The sequence below is a fragment of the Pristiophorus japonicus genome, chromosome 14 (genome assembly GCF_044704955.1).
Source record: "Pristiophorus japonicus isolate sPriJap1 chromosome 14, sPriJap1.hap1, whole genome shotgun sequence".
Classification (NCBI taxonomy): Eukaryota; Metazoa; Chordata; class Chondrichthyes; family Pristiophoridae; genus Pristiophorus; species Pristiophorus japonicus.
The window spans coordinates 3,472,236-3,485,765 of NC_091990.1; the positions used below are offsets into that span (position 1 = coordinate 3,472,236).

Genomic DNA, 13,530 nt, shown 5'->3' on the forward strand with positions numbered 1-13,530 from the left:
TGTCAGCTGTGCACCCGGCCAGGATTTAATAATTCACTGCTGCATCCAGACAAACAGACCGGACACTCGCAATCTCCCCATCACTTGCTGGCTCCCTCCTCAACCAAACCTAAATCAAGCAAAGTACACTTTGTCTGGACAAAAAGCTATTTAAAAAAAAACAATTGTTCACAGGATGTCGGCTTCGCTAGAAAGGCCGGCATTTATTGCCCGTCCCTAATTGGCCTTGAGAAGGTGGTGGTGAGCCGCCTTATACAACGGAATGTCTCGCTGGGCCATTTCAGGGGGCAGTTAAGAGTCAACCACATTGCTGTGGGTCTGGAGTCACATGTAGGCCAGACCAGGTAAGGGCGGCAGATTTCCTTCCCTAAAGGACATTAGTGAACCAGATGGGTTTTTCCGACAATCCGGTAGTTTCATGATCACCATTACTAACACTGGCTTTTTATTCCAGATTTATTTAATTAATTTATTTAATCCCAGCTGCCGTGGTGGGATTTGAATTTGTGTCTCGGGATCATTAGTCCAGGCCTCGGGATTATTGGTCCTGTGACATAACCACTGTGCTACCGTACCCAATCAGGCAAAGTACACTTTATCTCGACAAAAAGCTATTCTTATCCGAACTAACTTATTTAAGGAAGGATATACTTGCATTGGAAGCTGTTCAGAGACGGTTCACGAGGTTGATTCCTGAGATGAAGGGGTTATCGCACGAGGAAAGGTTGAGCAGGTTGGGCCTGTACTCATTGGAATTTTGAGGAATGAGAGGTGATCTTATTGAAACGTATAAGATTCTGAGGGGGCTTGACAGGGTAGTTACTGAGAGGATGTTTCCCCTCATGGGGGAAATCTAGAACTCGGGGGCATAGTTTCAGAATAAGGGGCCGCCCATTTAAGACGGAGATGAGGAGGAATTTCTTCTCTGAGGATCGTGAATCTTTGGAATTCTCTCCCTCAGAGCTGTGGAGGCTGGGTCATTGAATATATAAAAAGCTGAGATAGACAGATTCTTGAACGATGAGAGTCAAGGGTTATGGGGAGCGAGCAGGGAAGTGAAGTTGAGGCCAAGATCAGATCAGCCATAATCTTATTGAATGGCGGAGCAGGCTCGAGGGGCTGAATGGCCGACTCCTGCTCCTAGTTCTTATGTTCTTAAACACAGACCTCATAATGCGTTTGAAATATAGAAAATAGGTGCAGGAGTAGGCCATTCAGCCCTTCAAGCCTGCACTGCCATTCGATAAGATCATGACTGATCATTCCCTCAGTACCCCTTTCCTGCTTTCTCTCCATACCCCTTGATCCCCTTAACCGTAAGGGCCATATCTAACTCCCTCTTGAATATATCCAATGAACTGGCATCAACAACTCTCTGCGGCAGGGAATTCCACGGGTTAACAACTCTCTGAGTGAAGAAGTTTCTCCTCATCTCAGTCCTAAACGGCCTGCCCCTTATCCTAAGACTGTGTCCCCTGGTTCTGGACTTCCCCAACATCGGGAGCATTCTTCCCGCATCTAACCTGACCAGTCCAGTCAGAATCTTATGTGTTTCTATGAGATCCCCTCTCATCCTTCTAAACTCGAGTGAATAAAGGCCCAGTTGATCCAGTCTCTTCTCGTATGTCATTCCAGCCATCCCTGGGATCAGTCTGGTGAACCTTCGCTGCACTCCCTCAATAGCCAGAACGTCCTTCCTCAGATTAGGAAATCAAAACTGAACACAATTTGGCATGGGTGTATGCAGTTTGTCCAGGTTGCCATCTTGTCTGAACAAACCTGATCCATTATAAGTATATAGATAGCGACCATCATTATGTAACCCCATAAACCAGTGCTGAACCTCAAGGTTCATGCCAGTGATTCCCTCCACGGAAACCAATTCCCCACTTGGCCTTGCCAAGCAGGGACTGGAATCTTGTCACAGGGATAGATGAGAACTTGACAGGGAAGTCACCCTGTTCTGCCACCTCACACACGTTCCAACAACAGATTGGTCAACCTGCCTCCAGCCCAGGGAACAGTGTCAGGTACGGGACAGATCGCAAGTGGTGAAGAGTTAGTATTTCTTCATTATGCTTTTTAGGAGGAACGGAAGCAGAAGAGAACTCTTTGTACATGGGTTAAAAAGATGACAATTGTGAAAGGCTTTGACATAATTGCCTCAAAAATATGCAAGTAGCAAGCCAGGCCTCCTACACGGAAGCTGAGTAGTGAACATTACGTGTGACTGCTTAAAGACAAAAAATCTAGAAGTGTGAAAAATTGCTTTCAAAAGTTGACCAATTCCAGTAAAAAAAAAGTACGAAGGCAGTGGAAAACATAGATGAAACGATTGGTGTATTTTAACATGCACGGTACACAAGAACATAAGAAATAGGAGTCGTCGGCCATTTGGCCCCTCGAGCCTGCTCCGCCGTTCTCCGTCCCTGTCACAGGTGGGACAGATAGTTGTTGAGGGAAGGGGTGGATGGGACTGGGTTGCCGCATGCTCTTTCCGCTGCCTGTTCTCGGTGATGAGGGAATAAGGGGTTATGGGGAGCGGGCAGGGAAGTGGAGCTGAGTCCATGGTCGGATCAGCCATGATCATATTAAATGGCGGAGCAGGCTCGAGGGCCATATGGCCTACTCCTGCTCTAATTTCTGATGTTCTTATGTTCAAGAAGATCATGACTGATTTGATCTTGGCCTCAACTCCACTTCCCTGCCCACTCCCAATAACCCTTTACTCTCTTATTGCTCAAAAATCTGTCAATCTTCACCTTAAATACATTCAATGACCCAGCCTCCACAGCTCTCTGGGGCAGAGATTTCCAAAGATTCACAACCCTCAGAGAAGAAATTCCTCCTTATTTCTGTTTTATATGGGCGACCCCTTATTCTGAAACTATGCCCCGAGTTCTAGATTTGCCCACAAGGGGGAAACATCCTCTCTGTATCTACCCTGTCGAGCCCCCTCAGAATTTTATGTTTCAGTAAGATCACCTTTCATTCTTCTAAACTCCAATGAGTACAGGCCCAACCTGCTCAACTTCTTTCAAGAGAACCCCTTCATCTCAGGAATCAACCTCGTAAACCTTCTCTGAACTGCTTGCAATGCAAGTATATCCTTCCTTAAATAAAGGGACCAAAACTGTCTGCAGTACCAAACAAAGAAATACTGAAAACTCTGGAACTACACAGCAGGTCAGTTACCATCTTTTGGGAGCACCAGATTCAATAAGGGATACACAGCCTAATGTAGTAACTGCTCTTTATTCTTTCACAATGCGGATTGACCAGCTGTGTATTTCCACCATGTCAGCCATGGCTCAGTGGGCAGCACACTAACCTGAGTCAGAAGGTAGTGGGTTCAAGTCCCATTCCAGAGACTTGAGCACCTAAATCTAGGCTGACACTCCCAGTGCAGTGCTGAGGGAGTGCCGCACTGCAGAGGTGCCGTCTTTCGGATGAGATATTAAACCAAGCCCTCTCAGGTGGATGTAAAAGATCCCATGGCACTATTTCAAAGAAGAGCAGGGGAGTTAAGAGCAGGGGGCCAATATTTATTCCTCAATCAACATCACCAAAACAGATTATCTGATCATTATCACATTGCTGTGTGTGGGAGCTTGCTGTATGTAAATTGGCTGCTGTGTTTCCCACATTACAACAGTGACTACACTCCAAAAGTACTTCATTGGCTGTAAAGTGCTTTGAGATGTCCAGTGGTCATGAAAGACGCTATATAAATGCAAGTCCTTCTTTCTTTGCCAATTTTTTGGGGTTTTATTTCCCGCATTTGCCATTTTGTCTTTTTAAGGAATGTTAATCTCTAGCATCGGGCGTTTGGTTAACACGATTACTGCCAAGTTTTCCATGTTGGATTTGATACTGTGTTGTGGGTCAGTCACTCTAAGCACACACCTACAGGAGGACACAAAATGCCGGACTCAATAAGATCGCATTATAATAGAAAGCTGATACAGAAAGACATTATCTTTTACTGTTCAAAATGTCTTTGTGAAACTGCTTCAAATTTACATTCAGCGCGGAAATGAGTTTCAAAAAGCAATAACCGGTGTGGTCCTACATCACACAAGTCATAATTTATTAGATTGTGTACCAGACAGGCGTGAAGCTCAAACTCTGGTGATCTCAATCTCTGATCCACTCACTCAGAGAAACGACGAACAAAAATCAGGACGAATGATCAAAATACGGCATGCAACACCCTCCAGTCTGAACATCTGTAGTGACCAACACCTTGCCTGCCCGTGTTTGCAAACATCGCACCACCACACCTATGCTGCAAATATGCCGTCTCCGGAGAATACAACCGCTACACCAGCACACATGCCGATCCAGGCCGACTGGAACAACCCACCACCAACCCGGCTCAAATCTACAAGACCATTTTGGACCGTCGCCAAAGCCCTTCAGCCTCGATGGCCGAGGGAGAAATGCTTGGAAGAATTGCAACACATGGAATGGATTCCTTATCGAGGGCCCCACAGTCCAAGTATTAGTCGGGAAATTGTGTTGGAGAAATTGATGGGATTGAAGGCCGATAAATCCCCAGGGCCTGATGGACTGCATCCCAGAGTACTTAAGGAGGTGGCCTTGGAAATAGCGGATGCATTGACAGTCATTTTCCAACATTCCATTGACTCTGGATCAGTTCCTATGGAGTGGAGGTTAGCCAATGTAACCCCACTTTTTAAAAAAGGAGGGAGAGAGAAAACAGGGAATTATAGACCGGTTAGCCTGACATCGGTAGTGGGTAAAATGATGGAATCAATTATTAAGGATGTCATAGCAGCGCATTTGGAAAATGGTGACATGATAGGTCCAAGTCAGCATGGATTTGTGAAAGGGAAATCATGCTTGACAAACCTTCTGGAATTTTTTGAGGATGTTTCCAGTAAAGTGGACAAGGGAGAACCAGTTGATGTGGTATATTTGGACTTTCAGAAGGCTTTCGACAAGGTCCCACACAAGAGATTAATGTGCAAAGTTAAAGCACATGGGATTGGGGGTAGTGTGCTGACGTGGATTGAGAACTGGTTGTCAGACAGGAAGCAAAGAGTAGGAGTAAATGGGTACTTTTCAGAATGGCAGACAGTGACCAGTGGGGTACCGCAAGGTTCTGTGCTGGGGCCCCAGCTGTTTACATTGTACATTAATGATTTAGATGAGGGAATTAAATGTAGTATCTCCAAATTTGCGGATGACACTAAGTTGGGTGGCAGAGTGAGCTGCGAGGAGGATGCTGTGAGGCTGCAGAGTGACTTGGATAGGTTAGGTGATTGGGCAAATGCATGGCAGATGAAGTATAATGTGGATAAATGTGAAGTTACCCACTTTGGTGGTAAAAACAGAGAGACAGACTATTATCTGAATGGTGATAGATTAGGAAAAGGGGAGGTGCAACGAGACCTGGGTGTCATGGTACATCAGTCATTGAAGGTTGGCATGCAGGTATAGCAGGCGGTTAAGAAAGCAAATGGCATGTTGGCCTTCATAGCGAGGGGATTTGAGTACAGGGGCAGGGAGGTGTAGCTACAGTTGTACAGGGCCTTGGTGAGGCCACACCTGGAGTATTGTGTACAGTTTTGGTCTCCTAACTTGAGGAAGGACATTCTTGCTATTGAGGGAGTGCAGCAAAGATTCACCAGACTGATTCCCGGGATGGTGGGACTGACGTATCAAGAAAGACTGGATCAACTGGGCTTGTATTCACTGGAGTTCAGAAGAATGAGAGGGGATCTCATAGAAACGTTTAAAATTCTGACGGGTTTAGACAGGTTAGATGCAGGAAGAATGTTCCCAATGTTGGGGAAGTCCAGAACCAGGGGTCACAGTCTAAGGATAAGGGGTAAGCCATTTAGGACCGAGATGAGGAGAAACTTCTTCACCCAGAGAGTGGTGAACCTGTGGAATTCTCTACCACAGAAAGTTGTTGAGGCCAATTCACTAAATATATTCAAAAGGGAGTTAGATGAAGTCCTTACTACTCGGGGGATCAAGGGGTAAGGCGAGAAAGCAGGAAGGGGGTACTGAAGTGCATGTTCAGCCATGAACTCATTGAATGGCGGTGCAGGCTAGAAGGGCTGAATTGCCTACTCCTGCACCTATTTTCTATGTTTCTATGTCTATGAAGGATCAAACCTTCCTCACAAACAGTGGTCAACCATCAACCACCGATACTGCCATGTTCTTCAGGAGTGGAAGATTAAAGCCTCCCCATCATGTGACTGTGGAGCTCCTAATCAGACCCTGGGGCACCTCATCGAGCACTGCCCTCAGAGGGAATTCACAGGCAGCCTACAGGATATCCACGCTGTTACACCGAGTGCTTTGGCCTGGATAGCCGATTTAGATATTGACGTTTGATTATTTTTGCTGCTACCATATGGAAGAAGAGCAACCAATTTAACGCTACCATACCGAGTCAGCTGGGCGGTTAAAATCGTCCAGGTTAGTTCCCGTCTTGGAGCTGAGGGGAGCGGATCAGTCCTGGGTTTCACCGGCGGTAAGGGCATTCGTCTAAAGCTGGCAGAGTCCTTGCGATCATTGGCAGGTTGGGTCCCAATAACATCACGGTGACCCGACTGCAATCTTTACTCGGTGGCCTGAGCAGGAAGCAGCGGCAAGTGTCCCACCGTTCCCCAACGCCGAGGGGGGGGTGGGGGGCGCGGGGGGGGAGAGTTGAACCAAAATGTTGTTTTTGTTTTCCTTGTTTTTTTTTTAATAAATTCGTAGCCAATCGTTCCAATTCTTTGTCAAATCACAAATGCCAGAGGTCACCTTGCACATGCCAAGGATCACTCTGCGCCAATGCTCTTAGCCAAAAGGCCTAGAGCCACTGCACCGTTCCTGGAAGTACTGCAATACCAGGTTCGTGCCATGGAGGTGGATGGGTCAGGTCCCCCACACACCTCCGTGGAGGTGGATGGGTCAGGTCCCCCACACACCTCCGTGGAGGTGGATGGGTCAAGCCACCCCACCCACCTCCTGTTTCCAAAAAAGCAAGCATATACCTTCCTGACCAGGGAGAAACCACCCGGAGGTCATGGTGGCTGGTCAGGTCAGTTATGCATGATCTTAGCCAAAAGGCCGAGAAGCGAGACCCAGAAGGTGCCCTCCCGTCCCTACCAGGAAAAGTTCCTCCTCCCCCGCTCCCCTTTTCCGATCGTGGGAATGCCCCTCATCACTGGGGCGGCCCACAGCAAACCCTGCTGTCAGAGAAAGACCTCCAGCTGTCAGAATGACCAGAAGGGGAGGGAAGTTGGCCCGCAGGATTTAAATGGAGCCCGGGAAGTTAAATTTCCTCGGGCCTCATTTCTGGAGCAGCGGGTGAATTTCGAACCCTGGCTGCTGCTCGCCCACCTTAAACTACCCCGGAGTAAGAACCATGGCCTATATCTCCTACAGGGGAATGGCGCATTCCACCAGTCATGCTGCTTGGGGACTGCACTGTTGGTGTCAGTGCACTGTCTCCTTGGGTATAAATGCGACAATAAAAAGTGCAAATTTAGGCAAACGTGCATCAGTGCACCCGGGATAGTGGTGTCACACAAGTGAGCACTGGGTAAAAGTAGCAGGTACAGACAGCCTCCATAAAACAATCTCTCCAAATATACTTGCATTGGAGGCAGTTCAGAGAAGGTTCACCAGGTTGATTTCTTATGAAGAAAGGTTGAGCAGGTTGGGCCTGTACTCATTGGAGTTTAGAAGAATGAGAGATAATCTTATTGAAACATACAGGATTCTGAGGGGGCTTGACAAGGTGGATGCAGAGAGGATATTTCCCCTCGTGGGGGAAATCTAGAACTAGGAGGCATAGTTTCAGAATAAGGGGTCACCCATTTAAAACTGAGATGAGGAGGAATTTCTTCTCTGAGGGTCATGAATTTTTGGAATTCTCTGCCCCAGAGAGCTGTGGAGGCTGGGTCATTGAATATATTCAATGCTGAGATAGACAGATTTTTGAACGATAAGGGAGTCCAGGGTTATGGGGAACGGGCGGGGAAGTGGAGTTGAGGCCAAGATCAGATCAGCCATGATCTTATTGAGTGGCGGAGCAGGCTCGAGGGGCCAAATGGCGGACTCCTGCTCCTATTTCCTGTGTTCTTATGTTCTAAAAGCAACTCCAATTGCCCATCGTGCAAACCTTCACATTCTAATGATGCACAAGAACTGAGCATCTCCTGGTCTTTTCCAACCATTAGAAATCACACTGGTTAGAGGAGGGAGACCAATGACTAGCACTTCAGCTATAAGCCAACCGTGGCTCGGTGGGTAGCACCCTCACCTCAGAGTCAGAAGGTTGTGGGTTCAAGTCCCACTCCAGAAACTTGAGCACAAAAATCTAGGTCGACACTCAGTGCAGTACTGAGGGAGTGCTGCACTGTCGGAGGGGCAGTACTGAGGGAGCGCCGCACTGTCGTAGATGCCGTCTTTCAGATGAGACATTAAAATCAAGGCCCTATCTCAGGTGGATGTAAAAGATCACCCTTGCACACTTCCCTTTTTACTACATGGATAGCCCCAACATTTGGAATTGGAACCAATGCCCTCCCAGCTCCTTATACATGATGGGTCCTCTGGCTCCCACCAGCTGGCTAAAGGAGCCTTCGATGTTATTATGGGAGAAGGCTGACCTTGCGCCCTCACAGCTACAGTCAGCATACGCCCAGCAGGGTTTTTTTGAAAAAAAAAAGACTTGCATTTATATAGCGCCTTTCATGACCACCGGATGTCACAAAGCGCTTTACAGCCAATGAAGTAATATGAGTGTAGTCACTGTTGTAACGTACGAAGCGTGGCAACCAATTTATGCACAGCAAGCTCCCAGAAACAGCAATGTGGTAAAGACCAGATAATCTGTTTTTTAGTGATGTTGATTGAGGGATAAATATTGGCCCTGGACACCGGGGAGAATTCCCCTGCTCTTCTTCGAAATAGTGCCATGGGAGGGCCTCGGTTTAACGTCACATCTGAAAGACGACACCTCCGGCAGTGCAGCGCTCCCTCAGCACTGCACGGGGAGCATCAGCCTTGATTCTTGTGCTCAAGTTCCTGGAGTGGGACTTGAACCCACAACCCTCTGACTCCGAGGCGAGTGTGCTGCCCACTGGGCCACAGCTGACTAAAGTAAAACAAAAAGGGGCGATAAACTACAAGAAAAATAAATTTCCTCACAGCCACAACAGGGTTCATTTTGCCTGAGAACAGACATCGAGGGAGGCTGAATATACGGAACCACCGAGCAACTCCGACCACAACATCCAACCACAGCTCTGTCCGGCGTCACACAAGTGATTTATTTTTGACACAACCACCGACGCATTTTTTTTTTTAATACTGAAGATCGGAGCTGTGAAAGAAAAATCAGTTTTACCGACTGATTATTTCGTTTGCCATCATTTGATATCACGGCAAAAGTGCCATAGGGATCGGGCGGGAAAGTGGAGCGCAGGTTGAAGATCAGTCATGATCGTATTGAATGGCGGAGCGGGCTCGAGAGGCCGTGTGTCCGACTCCTGCTCCTAGTTCTTATGTTCTTATTTACTGCTGCCATTCTGTCAACCAGCGGTTTCTCCAGTACAGCCACGTGCATCTTTTGCATTGTAAAAGGTCTCAGACACTGCATCTGTGAAAATGTGTTTGGCAGGTCTTTAATTTGTTGAAAGATGCCATAACATAAAGAGCATGCAATATTTTCATGCCCATGGCAATATCACACGCAAAGCTGCACAGAAGGGTTTTTGGCACAATCTTAGTCAACAAAACATTATCGTAATTCCCTTTAAAATGCCCAAACTCTGCCCACCTGGAGCAGAGACGCACTCGGAGGGTGTGGGTTTGTCCCGATTGCTATATCCTGCAATGCAAGCTTCCCCAGCATATTAAACAGGTTAGGCAAAGAGCACGGGTCGCAAATTCAAGTTGTCCAAGGCCCAGATCTGGGTTCGATGTCAGGAGGTGGGTCAGAGAACAGTGGGCCTCTGGGACAGGCTGCCGTCTCATGTGGTGGATGCAGACTCGTCGAGTTCCTTCAGGCCAGAGCTGGACCCGTTTCTGGCTGGGGCAGTCATCATCTCTTGCAGAAGGGTTGGAGCTGCAGGGATTTGAAGGTGATCTCCTGGACTAGTTTTGATCGCCTGGGTAGGTCGGAGAGGAATTTCACAGATTTTTTTTTTCCCTCAAATTGGTCTGAGTTTTAAAATCAGTTTTTTCACCTCTGCCAGTTTCAGGTCGTGCATCTACAGGCAACTCTCGATTATCCGGGTCCCTCGGGAATTGGGCTATGCCGGGTAAACGATTCCTCCGTTAGAGCGAGTTGACATTATAAAGTTAAACCTTCAATGAATAAATACTGTGCGATCAGCTACAAACAGTAACAAGGCAGTTATGTATGGACATTACCAGCATGCATTGTCTAGCTCCAGGGATCCGGAGCACGCTGCATTCGCGGGCTGAAAGGTCTCCGACGTCAGTGGCGGCCGCGAGAGACAGCGTTTGCAGCAGCGCGCGCACACGGAATTTTAAATGCCGTTACCACGGTTTCCTGTGGCACCCGTGTGCGGATAATCGAGAGTTGCCTGTACTGTGATGCACAAGACATCGCAATTGTGTGGGACAGGCCTGATGGACCAGGGGGTCTCCAGTTGCCCGCCAGTGTTCGTATGTTCGTACGCAAAGTGAAAAAGTCAAAATTAGGAATGTATGGAAATGGAGGTGAGGGACAGTCCAGGTACATTCGGAAGCAACAGGCCAACCAGGGTGGGACCACCTTCAATTGCTTTTCCAAACCTTTCATGGAATCACTTGAAGGGAGCAGTGTCTATGTTTGGAGTGAAGCAGGCGGTAAGTCAGGAACCTGAGCCAAGGCTCGGTGCACAGGCAGGATTATCATTCTGCGCCATTAATTTTTTTCTTTTCCTCCACAAAAGCATCTCTCTCAGACTTCCCTCGCTTCACCTCACAGCCTGCCGAGTGTTGACACAATATCATCTGTACGCACTCGGCTGCCAAGAAGCAGCAATTGAGGTCAGGCAGCAGCGAAAGCCACCAATCCACATCGTCATTGCGTGCAAAGGAATGTTTTGTGCTTGCTGAATCGAGTTAGGGTCATCGAAAGGACAGGGGATCATATGTATTCTCAAAAACAAGACCAAAAAACTAAAGAACTATTGTTGTCCAGCTGTATTACATGTAATTAACTTAAAATGCCTGGAGATTTGTTACGTCTTGGTATGGTGTAGCTATAAAACAAAAATAGTGTTCAAACGTTCCCCAGTGTTTGCGAGAACCCGTCACAAATAATGTGTTTGAACATTTTTCCCGTCCTCTCCGGACAGGGCAGAATCTTACTCGAGGGATGGTCCCATGGGCGTCAGCAGATCGCTGGTGCCTGAGCCCAGTGGGCAGTCTTCATTTCCAAGCCTAGACATGGGAGCGCCAGTTGCAATTTGACCATGGAAGGCATCACAACTGAGCCCAACCAGGTGCTCACCGGATGTCCCCCCACATGCCCTTTTCACCAGCTGACAACGAGTATCCCTCAGGAGCAGGAACCCGAGCTTGCCTTACCACGTGGTGCCGAGACCAATTGTACTGTCTCAGCTGGTGTCCCGTTTGTGATCAATAACTCAGCGTAGCCAGAGAATCATGCGCAAAAATCATTGGTCTTTATCCCTTACCACAGCAACAACTGCTTGTATTTATATAGCGCCTTCAATGTAGTAAAATGTCCCAAGGCGTTTCGCAGCAGCGTAATTAAGCAAAGTTTGACACCGAGCCATGTAAGGGGATGTCTTCGTAACATCTAGATTTGACTATTCCAACGTACTCCTGGCCGGCCTCCAAAGTTCTACCCTCCATAGCTGTGTCAGCCGTGGCTCAGAAGTGGGTTCAAGTCCCACTCCAGAGATTTGAGCACGAAAATCTAGGCTGACACTCCCAGTGCAGTGCTGAGGGAGTGCTGCACTGTCGGAGGTGCCGTCTTTCGGTTGAGACGTTAAACCGAGGCCCCGTCTGCTCTCTCAGGTGGATGGAAAAGATCCCATGGCACTAATTCGAAAGGAGCAGGGGAGTTATCCCTGGTGTCCTGGCCAATATTTATCCCTCAATCAACAGCACTGAAACAGATTCTCTGGTCATTATCACATTGCTGTTTGTGGGAGCTTGCTGTGCACAGGTTGGCTGCCGCGTTTCCCACATTACAACAGTGACTACACTTCATTGGCTGTAAAGCAATTTGGGACATCAGAGCTCGTGAAAGAAGCTATAGAAATGCAAGTCATTCTTTTCTCAAGAACAGGGAAACCCAGTGATAGTCACAGTGCGGCTCACGTTTACAATACTGTCTCGCTCGACGTGTCAAAGGATATCAAGTTTTCTCCTTCACTGAGCATGGAGCAAAACGAGCCGAGAATCTTCTGAACTACTTGCTTGCTGTCAGCCTTCACTCCCGCTTTCCTTACTGAAAGTAACAGAGAAAGGCCGAAAAAAGTGACGCATTTTCTGCGGTGACTAAACAGCTCCTGCAGCAGTTACTAGTTCCCACGCCTAATCTTGTTCGACAGTTCTAATTGCAAGCGCTTTTCATTCTATGCATGTCAATGGTTCTTGTGCAGAAATCACTCACTATCAAAACCTGTTAAACACACGGTAAGAAAGAATTGCATTGATATAGCACCGCTGACTGCAATGGATCCGAGCATCAGTCACTGCGTATAACAGACGGTCGAGCCAATACAACCCTGTTTAACGCCACTGCCCAAGACGGAACCCAGGCCTTGGCCTGTTAATATTGTAGATGTACATTCTTGATCAGAAGTTTGCCCGAACCATTGTGACGAAGGGTTTACACCGGAATCCTTTTGCAGGACTGATGGACCTGCTGGGTCAGAGTTCCAGGACTTTGTCTTTACTTCATATTCCTAATATTTATAGGGTTTGTTTTTATTTTTCAAATAGATCTTGCCTCTGCAACATGCGCTCGGTTAGCATTCCAAATCTACCGACAGTTAGAAAGAGCTCGAGGCCAATTGCTCCGGTGAAAGTCCATTTTCAAATAGTGGTGTTGGAGTCCACAATCCCAGGAATTGATGGCATGGGTTCTTTTACCTCCATCGGAGAGAGCAGACTTGGTTTTTTAAAACATCTCATGTGAAAGACGGCACCTCCGACAGTGCAGCGCTCCCTCAGCACTGCACTGGAGTGTCAGCTGAGATTTGTGTGCTCAAGTCTCCTGGAGTGGGACTTGAACCCACAACCTTCTGACTCAATGGTGAGGGTGCCACCCACTGAGCTACTTAATGTTGACTGCACACTGCCATAGTCACCCGCTGCTGCTCACATCCACCTTGCGTCATTTAGTATCTTCTTGGGACCGGAGATGAGGGGGTTGACTTATGAGGAAAGGTTGAGGAGGTTGGGCCTCTACTCATTGGAATTCAGAAGAATGAGAGGTGATCTTATCGAAACGTATAAGATTATGAGGGGGCTTGACAAGGTGGATGCAGAGAGGATGTTTCC

General features: G+C 47.6%; 1 protein-coding gene and 1 non-coding gene across 3 annotated transcripts in view; both read right to left on the reverse strand.

Annotated features, from left to right (window-relative positions):
* Nucleotides 1-13,530, reverse strand: part of LOC139279677 (forkhead box protein O3-like) — a 198,351-nt gene that overhangs the window by 165,005 nt on the left and 19,816 nt on the right. The gene's annotated exons all lie outside the window — the stretch shown is intronic.
* LOC139280393 (U2 spliceosomal RNA) lies at nucleotides 6,920-7,110 on the reverse strand. The gene has a single exon (XR_011596663.1). It is a non-coding gene; the product is annotated as a U2 spliceosomal RNA (small nuclear RNA).